Raw genomic sequence first — 13260 nt, forward strand, 5'->3', positions numbered from 1 at the left:
TATTCAGTATCTGCAAATTCACCAGTAAGCTGCGAAGGTATGGGGAATAGAATATGCTTACAAGTGTATTTTTCGAATAACTCATGTATTTAGAAATCTCAGAAGTCGTTTTTATTTATTTTTAAAAATTGCCTTATCGATTTTGACACAAGGTTTTTTTTCTAAATATTCCTTTTAAAATGATCCTTGGTTAAAACTAAACCAGTTATCACCTTATAGCAACTTTTCGAGTCTATGACACTGAATTTATTCCTCACTAAACTACGCTGTTATGAAAATAATGGGTTTATGTAGATCTGGATGCTGAAAAACGTATTAAAATGTTTAAATGTAAGAAAAAGTGCTCCAAATTCCTTTATTCTACTTAAAGAAACATTTTTTTCAGAAATCACGCCTATATTTGTACAAAACACTGTTGATCAGGGCTCCGACTCCAGAAATTTTTAGAGTCATTGAATCCGACTACGACACTGACTCCTTTACCGGAAAGTCAGTTCAACTCCAACTCCACAAGCACGGGCAGAGTACACTGTTAAAATCAGGAGTTCCACAGGGGTAAAGAATTTCACCCAAGGGTGAAAAAACAGTGCCTCTGGGTGAAACAGAGGCTAGGAAGTGTCGTTAAGGTGCTTTTGGTTCCTCAGTGGGTGAACGACGTCAACAAAAGTGCTAAAAGACCATTCAATAGGAGAGCGACTCCTTGCGCATGCGCTCTGACTTATCGTCCAACGAAACTTCAGTTTGAATGGCGAACGAAGGAAGTTGCAACGAAATTTACTTTCACATTGAATGAAGTACAAAACTGAAAATTTCGTGGATTAATCTTCGAAATCTCGCGTAAGTAAAGGCATTTGATCATATTGTAGTTCTTAGAACTTTCGAACGTATTTAAAGTGCTGAAAGTATGTTGACAACTCTTATTGTTCCGTTTACCTTATTAAACATTTAATGTCTTGTTATTTATATCCTGCAAAACTGTTACCTAAAACTATCAGTACTATCTTGAACAACAACAACATTAAAAATAAAAACGTTTAAATCAGCTGATAATTGAATTGCTAATTCCGGAATAAAAATGCATCGACGTAAACAGCCTATATACCAATGTCTATTTCTTCTGAATGAAATAACTATGTAGCGGAAACGAACAGAGCAGCAAAGGCAGAGAAAAAAGAAAAAAAACTGCGTGAAAAGAAATCTCTCACTCAGCGTTTGACTCATCTTTCACATCGTGTTTTGGTTAACGTATCTTTCTCAGCCGTTATTGCATGAAGCTAATGTAGTTATCTGCTCGTTTTTATTTTTAATCTGACAGAAAACTTGACAGTGGAAAGAAGGGCTTTTAAATTAGTATTTATCTTGTACGCATAAGGATACTCAAATATCGAATCTTATAATAAGTATTGATAAGTTACGCTCGATTAAAATTTTAAACGTTTATGAAACGCTTTTATTTTCCTATGATTCTAATCTAATGTTACCTAATATTTCTGGTTGTTCCGGCAAATGATTGATAAATACCTTCCCTGTTCATTTTCGGTACGGATTATAGTAAAAATTGTCAACAACATATTAATTACTGAGCAATTCAAGTGTGAGTTTAAGAAAGTTAGTGCACGAACAGACAAATTAAAGTCATGAACACTTCTAAACTATGTTCGAAAGTTGAAATGTGATCAAATGCCTTCGTATATATAAATCAAAATAAATGAAACACAATTGTATTCAAAAACGCACACAACACGGGGGGGGGGGAATCCCTATATGAAGCAATAAAGGTGCCATTTTTCTCACCTAGGGTACCATCTTTTCACCTACGGTGCACGTTGGGTGAAGGGAGCCAGTTTTTCACCCTTGCTAAGGGTGCAATTTCGGCTCTTTTTCGGGTGTCGCTGGTGAACAAGCGTTTCACCCCTGACAGGTGCCAAACGCAACCTGTAGTTTTAACAGTGTACTAGACTTTGAGGGAAAATGACCGACTCCAACCATGACTCTTGAAAATCGAATCTTTGACTCCCGACTCTGACTCATTTACCGCAAAACCTGGCCAACTCCGACTCATTGACTCCGACTCCACAGACCTGCTGTTGACAAATAAAAACATGCATTCATGAAGAAAAAACATATTGACTCCAGTATGCTATTCAGTCAAGCAGTAAATAAAGTATCACATTTTAAGAACTACAATTATATCATATTATTTCTGTTCCAATTAAATGTCTCAAACGTCTAATTTAGATATTGAAAAAGTTTACTTTGAGATAAAAGAACATTTGCAAGATAAAAATTACCTTCTGTTGGGATCAGAATCTTGACATTGATAGGATAAGTATGAAGTATGCAGAAATAAGGAAAATTTAGACAAAAACGAATCTTTTGGCTGATGTAGAAAAATGAATTGATGACAAGAAGATTGGTGCTGTTCACATTGGCTTCATATGAATTACTTAACACAATGATGAAGGATCGTCCCGGGAAAAGGATCCTGACAAAATATGTTGGTGAAATTGTTGCTCGCAAGAAAAAGTTTCAATTTTTAATTCAAAGACTTTATTTTTATCACTTAAAGGAATACTTTTCTACTCGCATCATAACATTTATCAAACATTACAAGTAAGTTTGCAGAACGTATGTGCGTGCAAGGGAAAAAAAAAGAATCATTAAAAAGAAAAGAAAGAAAATGAACGTTATATATATATATATATATATATATATATATATATATATATATATATATATTTTTTAAATATTGCACTGTATCAAGTTTGGGAATTGAAGTAATAATATAAAGGTATTTTAAATTTTTATTACTATGTGTGCATTTCTTTTAGCTGTTGGAGGAAATAAGCTGCTTATCTCCCATATCCTAAAACAGAATGAATTAATCAAACCAGCGAACTAGTTCATTTTTAAAGCAGGTAATCCTGAATTGTTAAACGTTTTGTTTATATTTAACTTTTAAAAATAATTTGTTGCTAAATTAAGACATGGACAGTAATGAATATTCATATTTTTGCAGAAATCTGTTAAAACTTAATAGCATTTTAAAAATTAAAGCAATAATTTTCATTAATTTTAGTTTAACTGCACAGAAAAATAAATGTCTTGTTATTTGAAGAAACTGGTACAACAAAATAATGAAATTATTTGAAGGAATTACTTCTAGTTCATAAAAACGGGAAAAGAGACAGTTTACATTTTACAACGAAACATTAACATTTTCTTTCAGTTTGAATAAGAACTAAATGTTGTGACTTAAATGGTAACCACCAAAAACATTTTACTTTACATCAAAGTCTACGCATATTTGCATGAAAATCAGGTAGGAAAATCACAAAGGAAAAATATAAGCTTCAATTTCAGAAATCAAACGAAGATCTACCTTTTATTGATTTAAGTATGGAATAAATTAATGTGTAGCGGGTACAAGATGCCTGCATGAATGTAACCAACAAGCAAACGATCAATGAGCATAATTATTCCGTCGTTTTGTTTGAAGTGCAATCTCATTTAAAATAATTATTTTCATACATTCGTTTAAGGTACTAAAAGAGTAGGAAAACATTCTTAGATGCTTAAGATGGCAAATTTTCTGGGCGCATTCTGGAATTTAAATAGTTAAAAGATAGAGACAAATAAAAAATTAACATGGAGTAAATTACTTAGCACATAAAGTAAGAGGAACTTAAAAAAAATATGTCCTACAGGTTTGTTCTAATAGTTGTTTATCAACCCAGTGAAACGATAATATTTCTTAAGCAGTAAGTTACCACCCTAAGGCAGGGCTGGACTGGTTAAGGGCTAAGGCAGAACTACATGCAACATACTGGCAGTCCAGTTAAAATGTGCTTTTTTTCCCTTTTTTTTTTGTCCAAACTGTGGTTTGCTTATTGGTGGACAAGTCAGCGAATATGACGGTACTTCTTCTTATTATGGGGAACTTACGTATTTTATTATACATGCAATCGATTTCTGCAAAGAAGAATGTATGTGGTTGTGAAATAGCTGATGCTTTGTAATATGATCAGAGAGAGAAACGGAGGTATCAGGTGCAGCTGTAGAGGTTGTAGGTGTTTGTTAAATAGTGCTTGTTTTATAGTATTGATTTTTTTACAGTGCTACAATAATCCGATTCTACCGTTCTTATGTATTGAAATTCATAACTTTATAAGCTATAATTTCTTCTGTGTTAACGTTGAGAACGTGTTTTTTCAGTATTTTTTTTCAATTTGAAGTATAATTAATGCATGTGATTATAAATGAAAATCTGGTTTTTGGAGGTAGAGGGCACAATATCGAGCAAAATACGCAATTTATGAGCTGCAAGTGTGTATTTCTCCTGAAAGAGCAGAACGGAAAAGTGAAACTAAGGATGAAAATGGCATCAAGTTTGTTTAATGCGCAAGGTTGTCTCAAAATGGTTAGGGGGCGAACAGTACGTTTGGTGTCAAAAATAACTGAAACAGGATGATATAAAATTGCTGATAATCGAAAATACAAGTATTATTCGTTTGAAGTGCATACAGTTGATTTTTGAAATGTAGGGGAGGGTGACCCAAAGCGGGTAAGCACTCGTGTGCTGCCGCATGATGTGCGGCATTTTTTCGATTATCAGCAATTCTATATCATCCTGTTTCAGTTATTTTTGACACCAAACGTACTGTTCGCCCCCTAATCGTTTCTAAACAAAAAACTGAAGTTACGTAACTTTCGATTAGTCGAAGAGCAGCGTATTTTTTTTTAATTGTATATATATATTACGTTATTCTGACACAATCCAGCTCTAAATTACGATTCTCTTAATTTGGTTATTACTTTCATCAAACAATAACAAGTACATGAGATATTTGAGAATTGATTCTTTTTTTCCCAGCATTCTTTTCACTGTCAATTCCGGAATTTTAAAGTAATCAGCGAAATTTTTGTTAGTCGTTAATGGATTTTTATCATATGGTTGAGAGCAAAGTTTAGGGACAGTTCTGAAAGGACGCCCAAATTAAAGTTTGTTAACTGAACTTTTAAATTGTAAAAAACTGAAAATAAACAAAAAAGCCACAGGAGTGAAAAAATGAGCAAGAAAAAAGCAAATGAACACTAGCATCTGCCTCCACAACGGTTGCCCCACTACCCTAGTACTAAACTAATCATCCTCTTTCATTAACCGAGCTGAAAGAATAGGTATAAATTATTTTTCTTCCCCGGGAAACAAGTAATGGTATGCAATTTATATGAGCTGATTCTCAATGGGGATGTTGAACAGATGAGATATAACACACTTTGAATTCTAAATTGCTCAACGTATATCTTCCAAGAAGCAAAAAGGCGAAAGGTTGTGTAGGAAAGTGAAGACTCATGTTCTTTTCCTTGTGTGGCAAAGAATTTTTTTTAAAAAAAAAGAAAGGAAAACGTTACATTTTTTGTATGAAAAAAAATCGTCTTGAAGGTTAAATACTTATCTTTAAAGCGACGCATAAACGAATGAAATTTTTATCATTTTCCAACAGAATGATTGTTCATTATCAGACACCGCTTGGATAGTGCATTCTATCAGTTTGAGTAAATTATATTTTTCACGAATTGTTTTGCCAGTGCATTCCTTTATTATTATTATTATTATTATTGTTTTCACTTTTTGGGTGTACTAATTCCCGAAAACCCATAGGAATATCACAAAATTAACCACTTCGCGATAAAACAACCCCTAATGCACTCAGTCTATAATCGGACCTTCCAGGATAAATTTTAATTGCCCCTAGCAGCCCAAGTATTTTTTTAACTAATAAGAGTTAATGAAACACCACCGAGTTTTTTTTTTTTTTTTCAGCAGGTCTACATATTAAGGAGATAAAATTTGTTAATCTGTAGCCCATAATATATTAACGTGAATAAGATATTACAATAAGTAACGTTTGCGAAGCAGTTTTGTTTTCCATAATAGGAGCGAGCATTCTTCGTCAAAATTTATGAAAGTGTTAATGTTAGAACCTCTATAACTGGAGAGGCCGACGCATCCGCCATTTTGGAGCAAGCATACAACAGGGAAAGCTACCCTTTTTGGCAATCGTTCGTCAAACAGGGAACGAGAGTCGGAGAGCGAAGGTGAATATTGGCGAAATTTTGGAAACAGTTGGCGTCGTTTCCAGGCTGCCAGTCACTTCGCGGGCTATTATTTATCCATTTCTTTTTTCTTTCTGCATCTGCAGGAAATCTGAAGAGCAGAAATCCTTTTTTGGAGATGTTTACACAATTAACAGCCGAACAACCACCTATTTGACTTAATTTAACGCATGCTAAAGAAATGTAAACAACAGCAGCAATGCTATCGCTACGAAGCACTGGATCAAGTTTGCCCCAAAATGGCGGATGCGTCGGCTCCTCCACTATAGAGGTCTTAGTTAAATTCAGTTAAGAATCTAAAGAATGATATTTTGAATGGTTCTTTAAGCTTTTCAAAATAAAAATATAGTATTTCTTCATCATTTTCTCTAATATTAACCTCGCAATATATTCATCTGATTCCGTACATAATGACACTGATAAATAAATAATCTGATTCAAATATAATATTCAACATACAGTGAATGTAAGAATGTTTTCAACGAGAGAAAATATTCGAAGAAAAGGATTTCTAAAAGCTCATTCATTAGTTTGTCTCATTTATTGGAAAAGTTATGAATTTTTAACGCGAGCTAAAATAGTCAAATCAGTCCGTATTTGTCCAATCGCTTTTAGCTATGTGAATATTAAATCAGCTTAAGTATTTTAATCTTTCCTTTCTAAATGTGATATTTATAAGTATGATTTTTTTTAATCAGTAAGAAATGACTTTATGTAAAAGTAACTTACATGATCTATAAGAATTTTACTGTGTAAATCCGTCATACTCATTATATCTATATATTTTTTAACCAACAAGTTTTTATTTAATGCTTTAATAGAAAAAAAAAGAATACTGCTTAATATAGTTTACAATTTATTTTACGAATTTTAGAATGTGGATAAATGAATTATTTTTGTTCAATTTCGTGTTACAAAATGTAATTTCCTAAAAGTACGCAGCGTGGGTCAGAGTAATTTTTTCCACTTCTAACTTTTTATAGTTTGGACCTTTCTGTTAACTCAATAGAATGAAATTGATTGTTTTAATAGTGTAAGGCTTTTTTTATATATAAAATTCTAACCATATAGTGTCACATCTATCATTTTCACTGAATCATGTACAAAGTTAGTAAAAGATACATTTAAAAAGAAATATTTATCTTTTTTTTTTGGTTTCAAGCCAAATGGAGGCATTAGAAACGGCCGGAATTGATTCGAAATATACCATCATCTAGATCAGCCATGATTTCCCTGCCCTGCTAAATGACATTTTTGAAAAACGCCTAGTTTAACATTTGAAGAAAAAAAAGCAGTTAACACTTGTTATTTTCATGCCTCGTGATTTCGTCAAACGCACACATCAGCGGTGTTTTGAACGTCTGAGCTTATTTAGTATTAACAAACCATAATTTTATGTTTTTAAGGCAAACAAAAATAAGTCGCAAGAACATGTGTTCGGCACAAAACCAACAAACGATGATTAACGATGCAATCAATCATATATTACTTCAGTATCTTAAAAGAAAAAAACTTAAATATCTTTCGTTTCTTTATTCAAGAACTTAAGACATAAATTGATTTTTTAATGAAAAGGCATGAGCGATTTTGTCAGCTAAAGGAGCATAAAAATCAATGATAATCACCAAGTCTTAAATTTAATTATACTATCAATTAAAAAAAACATCAACAGTAGTTTTTAAGCGACTTTATTCTCCCCATTTCTTCTTTTTAGTTAAAAAAAAACTTGAAATAAGATTTGCAGAGAAGGCAGTTTCACTCTTTAAAGTCTTTGCCCCACCGATGGATATTTGAAGATAAGACACTGATTTTGTTACCAATATCAAACGGTTTTAATAACCATTCCAAATTTGGCCAAATCATGTGTGCGTGTTTTTTTCTTTTTTTTTGGTTCATCTTTTTATCTTGTTTTTTTAAACTAAAGGGGAGGGGGGAGTTGCCATGTCAAACATTTCTAAGGAGGAAGATACATACTCAATACTATAATAGGAAAGAGGAACAAAATATGCATGCTAGCATTATGTTTCTGAGATTCAAAGAGAGAGGGTTATTTACTTCCTCTTATCCCCAAAATGACGGTACCGGGGCTTAGAACCACTCTCCCTCCACCACAAACGCAACAGTTTTGCGCCACCCATACCGTTTATAATACATTCATTTGTACTGCATTCAATTTTTTGATCAATTTAGACACATTTCTATAAAAATGTAACACTAATTTATCTATTTTGAAAGACCTGAAATCTGTAAATGATTTCTTTTTAAATATTGTTTTAAGCATATGAGTCATCGGTGAAAATAGTGCCCTTAACTTCTATAAAATATGTAAGAAAACAAAGCAAGTTGAAAATCTGTATTACCTTTTTTGTGTAACCTTGGAAAAAAATTGTAGATAAAACTTATTTTGAAATGTACACATTAAAACTAATGCCGGTACTGCATTAAATGTGTATTAAATCATACGTGTTATTTCTCCAAGAAAAGGCGCCATTTTAAAGATTTTCACAACTTTCGGAAAAAATAAACATAAAAATCCCGTTTTTTGTTAAGCACTAGCTGCATTGCCCGGCTTTGCACGGTCTACCTCGAAAATAAAAGTTCTGTCAAGTGACGCATGTTCAACAATCAGGCATCGATTAGAGAGAAAAAATTATGTGAATTTCCGGTGAAAACAATCATTCTTAAAGAAAGAAAACGATAAATCAAAAATTCCCGAATAAATTAAACGCAACACCTAAAATCCAAAAGAAACGAGCTAATGTGTTTATTACACGACTTCTTTTTACTTCCAATTTAATGTCATTTTCTCATTATTGGCAGTTTTAAAGTGATTCAATAGTTTACTATCTAAATATCACCAATAGTGGTCAAATTGAAGCCAGATTTAAAAAAAAAAATCGTCAAAGTTGTCGCCAAGTTGGCGACAAAACTTGGCGACCAAAAGACTGGTGATATATCGCCAAGTGTCCGCCAAATTATAACACCACTTGAGTTTACATCGAAATTAACAATGATTTTCCCCCAAAAAGGGGTAAAAGACCCATTTTGGAGCATCCGAATGCAACCAAAAGGAGATGTGCACAACTAGACTCCACTAGGAGTCTACAACAAAGTGCATTTTTCTAGGACTTACCGCTCTTGATTTATGCGACATACATCTGCACATACGCATTTACACACATACGCACATACATACACACATACGTACATACACGACGTCTGTATGTACATATGTATGTATGTGCGGATGTTCGTATGTATGTCGCATAACCAAGAACGGTATGTCCTAGAAAGTTGTAATTTGGTACGTTGACTCCTAGTGTGGTATAGTTGTGCACCTCCTCTTTTGGTTGCATTCGGGTGTTTTTAAAGGGGTCTTTTGCGCCTTTTTTTGAAGGAAATCATGGTTAACTTCGACGTAAACTCAAGTGGTGCTACAATTTGGGGGACACTTGACGATATATTGCCAGTCTTTTGGTCGCCAAGAATTTACTTTAAAAATAACTATTTTTTTAAAATTTGTTAACTGTTTTACTCCCTTGCGAAAAAACAGAAAGGCTTTCCCCTTGGGTTTATACAAACTGTAATTAAAAAGATAAAATAAAGAGGTGAGAAAACAAGGTATTAGCCATTCCATCTCTATTTGTTACAAAATATTTTTAGCAAATATCTCTTCATAACATAAAAGTTAGATATCATTTCATTTTCTTTGCACAAAATATTTTTCAAATATCGACTTTTCAGATACAGAAATTCCTATACATAATAGTAGTCTGAGAGACATGATTTATAATAGTTGGCGGTAAGATCTCCCTATCAGTAAGTGAAAGTGAGAAATGAAAGCCGGATGAAGAGATGACGCAGCCTTCGCATAAAATACAGATATAAGTCGCATTTCAAAGCGTAACTGCCATTACAGCTTTAAAAATACATGAATAAATTCAATTTGGCTTCCTTTCCAGTAGAAAAAAAAAACGATTTCTTCATGTAACTTTCTTTACACTTGTAGTCTTAGATATGTTTGGAGGTAAAATTATCTGGTTATGTTACTGTAGAGTTACTAAGAAGAGATGCTGTAAAGCAGTGTTGTTTGTGTTTTAAATTAAGTATGTTATCCGATGCGCTTTTGAAATCAATGGAAATAAATGCCCTGTTAAGTTTTTTTTTGCTGGAACTTTTTTTTTTTTTTCGTTCTTGAAATCATCAGATGTCACATTTTCATTTTGATCCATTTCTGCATTTGTTTTTTGTTTTTGTTTCTTGTTATTCTTGGAGTTCAAATTTTACAGCTACATTTTACTGCTACGTACTACTTTTTGTGCAAATGTTCTGTATGTTGATGTATAAATAACATAGCTAGCAATATTTAAACGACATTAGTGGCAGAAAATTAAAACAGCAGTCGACTCGCCTGTGTATATAGGGGAAAGTGGGGTAAAACCGGGACCCTAAGGTTTGCAGGCTTCCAGAGATCAGTTTTTAGCATAAAGGAACAAAAGTTTGCTAAAGTATGCACTACTTATCTATTAATGCAACCACAGTTCCAAAAACATAAGTGCTTTTATTTTTTAATTTTATTAATTGTTTTGTAAAAAAAAGTCATTTTACCCGGTTTTGCCCCACTAGTGGGGTGAAACCGTGTAGACATGTTATTGCTATGGGAAAATAAAAAATTTAAAAGTTTCCACAAAATTCAAGTTTTATTTAGTGACATATGTTAACTATTGCCATAACATAATAGAATAAGTATAAAAGGACACATATTGATGAGTTGTCAGTAAATTTAACTGTCTTTACCTTTAATATTTGCTGTAATATAAGGCTTATTGACACAAGTCACAAGTAAAATAGTTATCTTCCTCTTCGGCCCCAGAGCAGCTTTCATAGGCCCAACTATGACATTAGATGCATTGAATCCATCCCTCACTACCCTTGGAGTCCGAACAAAGCTCATTGCAGTAAATGCAGGCAGTATTGTAATCCTTTTCACTGGATTCATCCCTCATTTGCTCTTTCGTCTTTTTTTTTTTGTCTGTTCCTTTTTGGCATCTTTATAATGTTGCATTTTCTTTGATTCGTTTATCTTTCCTTCGGGTTTTTTTTTTCTTCCGTCCATCTTTGGTCTTCTTTTCATCACTTTTTTATTTTTCTTTTCTTCTAATGCTGTCTGAAGATGAAGTTTGTATGGGGAGCCCGTCAAAATGACAGTTTTTCCTTCTCTCTTGTCCTCCTTCGGCTGCGGGTAGTACCCGGTTTTTCCCCGCACGTACAGCTTTCATAGAAAATGCTGTCATATGACTATACAGAATGCTACAGGCAATTACTGAAAATGATATTGAAGGTAAATAAATGTTGTACAAATAAAGCTATATACCTTTTCTGTTGCAAAAACAGAAACGTAGTATAATCGGTCTAGTTTTGTTCAAAAATTTTAAACAAAAGTCACCCAAACAGATTTTTCTTCAGAGGAACAAAAGGAGCTAGTCTACTGCGTTCTAATTTAGTGGCCGCGGCTTTTTCATCAAGGTGGAAGGTAGTTCCTTTCTTGTCCAAGCGATTGCAGCGCTTACAGAGACTAAAAGGGGGTACCCGGTTTGCTCACGACTTCCCGGTTTTACCCCACTTTCCCCTATAAACTTATGTTTGTGAAAATTGCAACACCATGAAGGAAGCATCAAGGTCGAATGACATTTAATACACATTTGAGTGGTAATGGTACAAAAAAAATGATTACATTTTCAAAAACAACTAACAATAAAAAGAGATAGAAATTAGTATTTTGTGTCGCCACCACGTGCCGCAATAAGAGCTGCTACACGACTTGGCATGGAGTGAAACAAAGTTTGAATATCTGCCTGCGGAAGAGTATTCCATATTGTTTGTATGCGAAACCAAAGTTCGTCTGTTGAAGCAACAGAATGAAGATCACGAGTGAGACGCAGCCCAACGAAATCCCACACATGTTCAATCGGTCACATATTCGGGGAATATGTAGGCCAAGGAAGAAGCTGTACCTGCTGCGAATCAAGGTAGGATTTGACAGTCCTGGCGACATGTGAACGGGCATTATCCTGCTGGAATACATCCCCTGGCAATCCTTGCAGGAAAGGAATAGCTTGGGACTGTACAACTTCGTTTATGTATCGGGTACTGTTCAAATTGCCCAAAATTCGTAGCAATTGTGATCGTCCATGATATGCTATGGCACCCCAGACCATAACTCTGGGTGTTCTTCCACTGAGGCGTTCGATAATGCACTCCGGAATGTGGCGTTCACCGGCATAGCGCCTGACACGAATGCGGCCATCATGGTGCCACAAATTGAAGCGGGATTCGTCAGAAAAGACGACCTGCTACCAATCAGCACGCCAACTCCTATGCACATTGGCCCATTTTAGCCACAGGCGGCGATAGTTTTGCGTGAGAGGAATCCTGTATAGAGGAATCCTTGCGCGCAGCTCACGCTGCAGCAAACGTCTCCGAATTGATAAAGCACACAATTAAACATCTGTAGCTGTTGACCACTGTGCTACCAATTGTCTAGAAGAAGCTGTGTGGTCCGTCAGCGCCATACGCACCAGGTGTCTGTCATCGCGAGGTGACGTCACATTTCGGAGTCCACTCTGGATTTCCGAGCTGTCCGACCCTCGTCCGTCCACTGCTTCCAAACACGCATGATTGCGCTGCTGTTACGCTGCACACGAGCGGCTGCTGCACGATAAGACAATCTAGCTTTACGAAGGCCGACGATTCTGACCCGTTCAAACTCCGAAATTTGCTCAAATTTCGCTTTCTTTCGTCGAAGAGGCATAGTAAAGATTCAGTTTACGTTTACTCTAGCATGTAATCACCGATAATCATACACGCCTCGCTACAGCCGTCTATTTCTATTCGGTTCGATCCGCCGTTCAGAGGGCGCTGCTCAGCATACGCATGCGCTACCGGTCTGCAATTCTAATCATTTGCATATCATGCCCTACTTTACATTTCCTGCAATTTTCAACTAACTCACGTAAGTCCTTCGTGGTGTTGCAATTTTCACAAACAGGAGTTTATAATATATATATATATATATATATATATATATATATATATATATATATATATACTAGAGGACCCAACAGACGTTGTTTTGTTCAAACT

This window comes from Uloborus diversus, chromosome 10 (genome assembly GCF_026930045.1).
Source record: "Uloborus diversus isolate 005 chromosome 10, Udiv.v.3.1, whole genome shotgun sequence".
Lineage (NCBI taxonomy): Eukaryota > Metazoa > Arthropoda > Arachnida > Araneae > Uloboridae > Uloborus > Uloborus diversus.